Consider the following 8,630-nt stretch of genomic DNA (forward strand, 5'->3'; position numbering starts at 1 on the left):
AGATCGATTTTTCTTGGCTTTCGCCAGTACTACGTCTCTAAAACATTGCATATAACCAATCTGGTGAAATTAATCATTTTTAAGGTTTGCCAAACTAAAGTTGTAAATACTCTGTCAAGCAAGGAGTATTTTGAAAATATTTTCCCCCAAAAGCCCACGATTTAAAACATCTTTTCTTTACAAACATATACATTTGTTCACATTGATTGACCTAACTAACCTGAACTCTCCAATCTAAATTACTTAACATCCATACAGGTGAACAGCATGGCCTTTAGGGACAGATCTGTCTGATTTCAAATTCTAACTGTTTGCTGTATGCAGTAGGGCAAATGACTTATGCTCTCTAAACCTCAGTTTTCTCATTCTTCCAGGATTGTGATAATTCAAAAATGTGTATAGAATTTTAACAATAGCTAATTTCTTCAGTGCTACCTACTATTGTGCTCATTTGTATCTTAAACACTGCTCTGTAGGTATTCCTCAGTACTTTTAAAATGTATGCTATTTATCTCTTTATAAGTGATCTAAGCGCTGAGGCCCTTTTATTTTTGTAAATGCCCTCACGCCCCCCTTTCCCTACTTCCCCACCCCATCCCTGTTTGCAGTCACCTATGTTAATGGACTCAGGCCATTTTGCATCTATTCACAAAGCATCAATTTCTAGTGTGTAAGGGTTCAGTCTGTGTGCTGATCAAGTTTGTGGATGCTTAACAAATCTTGAAAACTTGTGCTTTTTAGTACTGAATCTATTGATGAGTTAGCTGGTTACTCTATTAGTTTTACAGACCCCCAATAGCATCAAAGGTATATTAGGATTTTAGATTCTTTTGCCAGTAACAGAAAATCCCTAAGTAATAGTGGCCTAAGCATGATAAAGTTGTATTGCTCTCTCACATTCAAGAGGTTCAGATTGTCACTCCGAGATAGTCAGTCCTTCAGCAGAAGCCCAAGATAAAGATTTATCTCAGATATTTATGGATATGACTTTTATCTCATGGAGTGAAGCCCAGTAAGATTTACAGGAAATTCACAATTTTTAAAGAGACTTGTATTGTGAGAAACACTGCCGGCTTGGGCTGAAAGAGCCCGAAAAGGAAAGAGGCCTTTGGACCCTCAAGTTCTGTAAGCAGGAAGCAGGCCAAGAAAACTATTAGGTGCAAACACATGCTACCTTTCGTGAAAAAAGGATGATTCAGAGGGTGAAAACCAAGAGCCTAGAGGTAGAACCGAAAGCCATGGAGAATTATTCCCAGGTGTTGAATGTGGAACCAAAAAACTGCACCCATGAATTTTAGGAATGCTATGCACTAGGGACTTCTGTGCATCTCTGTTGCAACAGGAGTGTCTGTTGTAGTTATCCCATCTGTCACACCATTTTACATTGGTGGTTGTAGGAAAGGAATATGTAGTATTTTCCTTTTTAGTTCACAGGACTTCAGATTGAGAGGTACTGTACTTGACTATGAGCAAATAATGCAGCAACTCATCTACCTCTGGACCTATTCAGAAGACTCTGAACTTTGAACTGATGCTATAATCAGATAAGACTTTGTGGACCTTAGGAGGAGTAAGTGTATTTTGCCTGTGGAAGGACTATAAATCATTTTTTTGACCAGAAGCTGGACTGTGATGGTTTTAAAGTATGTCCACAAATACTTTGATGCTTGTATTAGTTTCCTATCGCTACTGTAACAAATTACTACAAATTTAGTGGCTTAATCAACAATTTGTTACCTTACATTTTTGGAGGTCAGAAGTCCAAAATGGATCCTAGAGGGCTAGAATCAAAGGCTGCATTCCTGGAGGCTCTAGAGGAAAATCTATTCCTCACCTTTTCTAGCTTCTAGAGGCTGTATGCGTTCCTTGACTCACGGCCACCCTACTTTGACCTTTCCCATCATTACATTTACTACTCTCACTCTGACCCTCTAGCCTTCCTCTTATAAGGACCCTTACGATTACATTAAGACTACCCAGATAAACCATAATTTCCCGATCTCAAGAAATTTGATTACATTAGCAAAGTCTTTTATTCCATGTAAGGTGACATGGTTCTGTGACTGGTTCTGGGGATCAGGACATGGATATCTTTGGGTTGCAGGGAAGGGCAGGCAGTGATTTGTCTACCACACTGTGCCTCCGTTCAAGAAGTGACATCTAGTTCCCTCCTCTTGGATGTGGGCTGGATTTAGTGAGCTACTTACAATGAATAGAATGATGTGCCGTGAAGGACACTGCAGCTTCCTCCTTGCTCTCTCAGAGAACTCACTTGGGGAGAAGCCAGCTGCCATGCCACAGAACCTGCAAGATAATGTTGGTTGTGTTAAGCTGCTAACGTGTTGGGTACTTTGTTAGCAGTAATAGATAGGTCACGTCTTGATCCATGATGTCTGCCTAAAGGGGGAGGAGGCATGCTCCCTCCTTAAAGTGACACTTGCTGGAAGTTGTCAGCACCTCCTTCATTTATGTCTCACCGTCTATGAGATGGCCATGGCACACCTAGTTCAAGAGAGGCTAGAAAACAGTACTCTGGGCAGCTATGTGCTCAACTAAAAATGAGAAGCTCTAATACGGTGTGAGAAGGGGAAAGCAGATATGGGGCTCAGTTAGCAATCTCTTGTCACAGTGAGTGATTATAGAGGTCGGGAAAAGCAAAGTCTAGCATACATCCATCAATGCTTTCCCTTTCTCTTAACAAAGTATTTCCATGTGCCAGCAGATGGTATTTACACACCCATCTTTCTGACCTCTCCTAAGAATCATGACAATTGTATATGAGTCATGAGAAAACCTGGCTGATATACTAGGTAAAACACAATGAATTGTGAAACTTTTTCCTTGCAAAGTTCTTCTTGATAAAGAATAATTTACAATGGAGGTTTTGTCTTAAATTTCCAAATGTTGTTATCGAGGTACTTATATTCTGTGTAGATCAGTGGGTTTTCAGAAAACACACACCTTATGACATGTTTCCCCCATGTGAGAGGTTGCAGAGACATTACTATGACAGCAGTTGCAAAGAACACAATCATGTTCTTGACCTATAATTTTCATTCTTGAGTAGCCACATTAAATGAATTATTAAAATTTTACTTAACAATATGGTTAACTCTAATCACAAGCTCTTTACCTCCTTGTGTGCTTTAGTCAAATTTAAAGAAATTAAAAATATATATTTCCAGAAATATATTACAAAACCAAACAAGTTTTTTTTCAAGAAGTATTAAATCGCTTGTTTGCAAAGCATAATGTTTCCTTACATCAGTGTGAAAAATGAGTGGACTGGAATTGCAAGAAAATCTACTTATAATTGTTCCCAGTGGTCATTAGATGCCTTTTACTAAAGAGTTCAGGCTATGGAGGCTGAGAGTTAAAGGATTACAAATATAATGTGACATACAGCTTTTCATTTTCCCATAAAGTGCTCCATTTAGTCATGAGTTACCATGATGTAAATAAAACAGTGAATGTTACAAAATTTTACCATAAAAGGACTCAGTGTTTACATAATCTTATGATGTCATGCACTGCATTGTGTTAAAAAATGTACATTACGTAAGGAATGTAAGACTCAAAGGCAAAGACTGTGTGTGTTCTGTAAAGTACTTCAATCCTTACTGTTGGTGCTCAAAAAATCTTAAATAGCAAAAAGCGAAGTAAAATTTTCAAATCTTATTCTGGCATCCTGTAAGATGATAATGTTAGTAATTACAGATTTCAATCCCACCTCCCATGAATAATATTCTAAGAATATTGTCTTGCTTCAGCTTGGTACACATAAAAGGTTATCTTAAATACCTGCCAAGTGTCATGTTAGTTGTTTTTCTCCCTGTGATTCTCACCTGCTTCTTTTAGTTTTTCATTGGTATTTGTGGCTGTGAGTGAACCCAAGAAGCCTGTGATCACTTTACATGGAAAATGGATCAAAAGTAGATTTTCAATTTGTTTGTGGGTAGATATTTATTTGGTTTGCTTAATCTGTTAGTTAAGGTATGTTCTTAATCTTTTTTTTCCCCCCAAAACAACAGAAATTTATTTCTTACAGTTCTGGAGGCTGAAAGCTTAAGATCATGTAGAGTGCCAGCATGGTAAAGGTCTAATGAAGATCCTCTTCTGGGTTGCAGATTCCCTGTTTCTTGCTCTGTTCCCACATGGTGGAATGGGCTAGGGAGCTCTTTGAAACCTCCTTTAAAGGTGTACAATTCCAGTCCTGTGGGGTCATCGCTTCATGACCTAACAATCATTTCTAAGAGTTCTCACCTCCCAATGCCATCACCTTGGAGATTAGAATTCCAACATATGAATTATGGGGATACAAAAGCATTCAAATCATAGTATTTTAAGATCTGTGCCTTATTTTATTTGAGAGAGAAGGAATTGCTAACAGTAAAGCATGTCATCTTTTAGTTTACTATCTAGGATAAATGATCACTTTTTTATATCATTAATGTACAATTATTTGAACATTATGGTTACTAGACTCCCCCATTATCAAGTCCCCACCACATACCCCATTATAGTCACTGTCCCTCAGCATAGTAAGATGCCATAGATATCATTACTTGTCTTCTCCATGTTATACTACCTTTCCCATGACGTCCCCCTATATTATGTGCGCTAATCGTAATGCCCCATTTTCCCCCTTATCCCTCCCTTCCCACCCAACCTCCCCAGTCCCTTTCCCCTTGGTAACTGTTAGTCCATTCTTGGGTTCTGTGAGTCTGCTGCTGTTTTGCTCCTTCAGTTCTTTTCTTTGTTGTTATACTCCACAGGTAAGTGAAATCATTTGATACTTGTCCTTGTCTGTGTGGCTTATTTCACTGGGCATAATACCCTCTAGCTCCATCCATATTGCTGCAAATGGTAGGATTTGTTTTCTTCTTATGGCTGAATAATATTCCATTGTGTATATGTACCACATCTTCTTTATCCATTCATCTACTGATGGACACTTAGGTTGCTTCCATTTCTTGGCTATTGTAAATAGTGCTGTGATAAACATAGGAGTGCATATGTCTTTTTCAAACTGGGCTGCTGCATTCTTAGGGTAAATTCCTAGGAGTGGAATTCCTGGGTCAAATGGTATTTCTATTTTTAGTTTTTTGAGGAACCTCCATACTGATTTCTACAATGGTTGAACTAGTTTACATTCCCACCAGCAGTGTAGGAGGGATCCCCTTTCTCCACATCCTCACCAACATTTGTTGTTGTTTATCTTTTGGATGTTGGCCATCCTAACTGGTTTGAGATGATATCTCATTGTGGTTTTGATTTGCATTTCTCTGATGATTAGCGATGTGGAGCATCTTTTCATGTGTCTGTTGGCCATCTGAATTTCTTCTTTGGAGAAGTGTCTGTTCAGCTCCTCTGCCCATTTTTTAATTGACTTATTTGCTTTTTGGTTGTTGAGGTGCATGAGCTCTTTACATAATTTGGATGTCAGCTCTTTATCAGATATGTTATCTATGCATATATTCTCCCATACTGTAGGATGTCTTTTTGTTCTACTGATGGTATCCTTTGCTGTACAGAAGTCTTTTAGTTTGATATAGTCCCACTTGTTCATTTTTGCTTTTGTTTCCCTTGCCTGGGGAGATATGTTCATAAAGAAGTTGCTCATGTTTATGTCCAAGAGATTTTTGCCTATATTTTTTTCTAAGAGTTTTATGGTTTCATGACTTACATTCAGGTCTTTTATCCATTTCAAGTTTACTTTTGTGTATGGGGTTAGACAATATTCCAGTTTCATTCTCTTACATGTAGCTGTCCAGTTTTGCCAACACCAGCTGTTGAAGAGGCTGTCATTTCCCCATTGTATGTCCATGGCTCCTTTATCATATATTAATTGACCATATATGCTTGAGTTTATATCTGGACTCTCTAATCTGTTCCACTGGCCTATGGGTCTGTTCTTGTGGCAGCACCAAATTGTCTTAATTACTGTGGCTGTGTAGTAGAGCTTGAAGTCGGGGAGCATAATTCTGCCTGCTTTATTCTTCCTCCTCTGGATTGCTTTGGCTATTGAGGGTCTTTTGTCATTCCATATGAATTTTAGAACTATTTGCTCTAGTTCATTGAAGAATGCTGTAGGTATTCTGTTAGGGGTTGCTTTGAATCTGTAGATTGCTTTAGGCAGGAAGGCCATTTTGACAATATTAATTCTTCCTAGCCAAGAGCATAGGGTGAATTTACATTTATTCGTGTCCTCTTTAATTTCTCTTAATGTTCTTAAAAATTTTTAATAATTGAGCTGACTTACTGTAAAACTTCTTTCTAGGCCAGAAGGATAGGTGTGTGACTCTGTAAACTGGTTGTTTTCAAACTTGAGCACGCCATAGAACCGCCAGGAGGGCTTATTAAAGCAGGACACCGGGCACCACTCCCAGATTTCCTGACTTGGTAGTTCTGGAGTAAGGCCTATGGATTTTCATTCCTGACAAGTTTCTCTGTGATAATGACACTGCTTGTCCTGGGGCCACACTTCTGAGATCCAATGACTTAAATAAAAGTTGGGCATTGAAATGGTCCTGTAAATAACTTGCCTTTGGGCCTTTATTGTCCCAATTTATGCTTCCTGCAAACAGACGCTCAGTGAAATCAACAGTCTGTTCTGTTGAGATTACCCCAATTTGAAAAAACAAAAAAAAACCCTCTAATTCTTAGAACAGTCATAACCTCATTATTTTAGAATGTGATTAGAATCTAAAGAAAAGCCCCAGGTGCAGGAGGTAACTTCGGTTCCCAGAGCGGTCAGCATTCTGTTACATTTGAATTCTAAAATAATAATTTGTGAGGCATTGACACTTATTTTTTTCACCCAAAGGAAACAGAAGTAACTACACAGGAAGCACTGGGCAGCCTTAGGCCATGTCTTTTTGGAAAGCATATTTAATTCACGGGTTGCACAAGTCCAACAGAGGAGGTGGTCAGGAAGTACAAAGGCACTTAAATAGTTTCAACCAGGAATATTAACCAAGAAGTATCTTGAAATCATGGACAGTCAGGGCATATCTGAGAGGTAAAGAACAGACTGCTTATTGACAACTTGTCAGGGATGTTCAGAGTTTCTCATTATTGTCCACAGACCCTGAGATTGAACATAAATTATCTCCAAAAGAACGGGGCCCAAATAAGCTCTCTGGGCTGTGTTGTCTAAAGCCAAAATACTATTTAGATGTCCACCCTACCTGATGCCAAAGCTCACTGTCATTTGCTATCTCATGAACACAATTCCAGGTTCTCCCCACATGTAGACAAACAGTACTGGTCTTCAAGGCCTAGGAACTGCATTCCAGAAGTTCAGACAAGATTCTCACTGATTTATTCATCCTTTGGATTCAGGTTCTTCCTCCTTTGATATAGTTTCATCATATAAACCATCTTATTTCAGGAAAATATCCAGCTACTACTATAATGGATCCTTGTCTCATTATGTGAAGGTTATGGTTAGGGTCTAAACTTCTTGGATTCATTGTTATCCCTCCCTCTTCCTTCTCTATGAAATCACCATCCCCTACAGTAAAGGGCAATCCATGGCTGAGACAGGGCTTAGTCATTCATTAGTCTCCATCCCTAATTCCAAGGCTTATTCTCAGCGTTAACACGAGTACAGAACACACATTTCAGCTACTTCTACGGACTGACTCCCCTTCTCTAATAGATGGTTGCAAATATGTGCAAAAATGAACTAAGAAATAATAACTAAGTGGAGCTTAAGTTCTATGTCAGAAGATGTAACTGCTCACAAAAATTGGAGAAGGGATTCTGAGAGAGGACCGAATGAGGCTTTTTCATTGAGAAAGGTGATGGGGAGTAACATTTTCTCCTGTCAAAGCCAGGATTTTCAGCATTCCCGACTGAAAAAGTAACAGTACCAGCATCCCACAGGATCCTGACTGCACGTGTGATGCCAAAGGACATCCCAGTTACTTAGAATGTTGATATTAAGAGAGACCTTCTAGACTGACTGGTCCATCATTTTTCAGACTAGAAAATTAAGCCCCAGGGAAAAGAAAGTGACTTGCCTCAGTTAAGGTTAAAGGCTCCTTAGCTTGCAACACTGAGGCCAAGACTTAGATTTTCTGATCATCTGACCATTGTCTATAGGTCCTTCCCTTTTTCTTAGGTGATGGGAAGTGGTTATTAATATTGGACTAATGTAAACACCAATGGAGTAACTGTTACGGCTAAGAAAAAGACAGCCCTTTCCCTCCTTCTCAGAAAAAGTTCAGCAGGCCCATGGGTCCATCCCCACGGGATTTCAGGATGAGGGAGCCCTTGCAGACCCAGCAACTCAGCAGTAACTTGCTATGAATGGTGCCAAGTTGGGGTGTCTATATTCAGCCTGAGTCAGTGTGGTTTTTTTTTTACACTGTCCTTCTTCATCATCAAATAAAATTATAAATATAATGCCAGTGTGTTTATATATGTGTTCTTTAGATTAAGCAAGCCTCAAAAACAGTTTCAGGAGCCCCTATGAGAAAAATAAAATAAAATTGCACTTGTGGCCTCTCAGATTAAAGACTGAGTTAAACTGAGGTTGCACGGCCCATAGAAGAACAGGCCTCCGGTACAGTTATGGCTGGCCCATCACTCCACCCAGCCACTCAGAAACCCATGGGAGTGAC

This window comes from Manis javanica, chromosome 4 (genome assembly GCF_040802235.1).
Source record: "Manis javanica isolate MJ-LG chromosome 4, MJ_LKY, whole genome shotgun sequence".
NCBI lineage: Eukaryota > Metazoa > Chordata > Mammalia > Pholidota > Manidae > Manis > Manis javanica.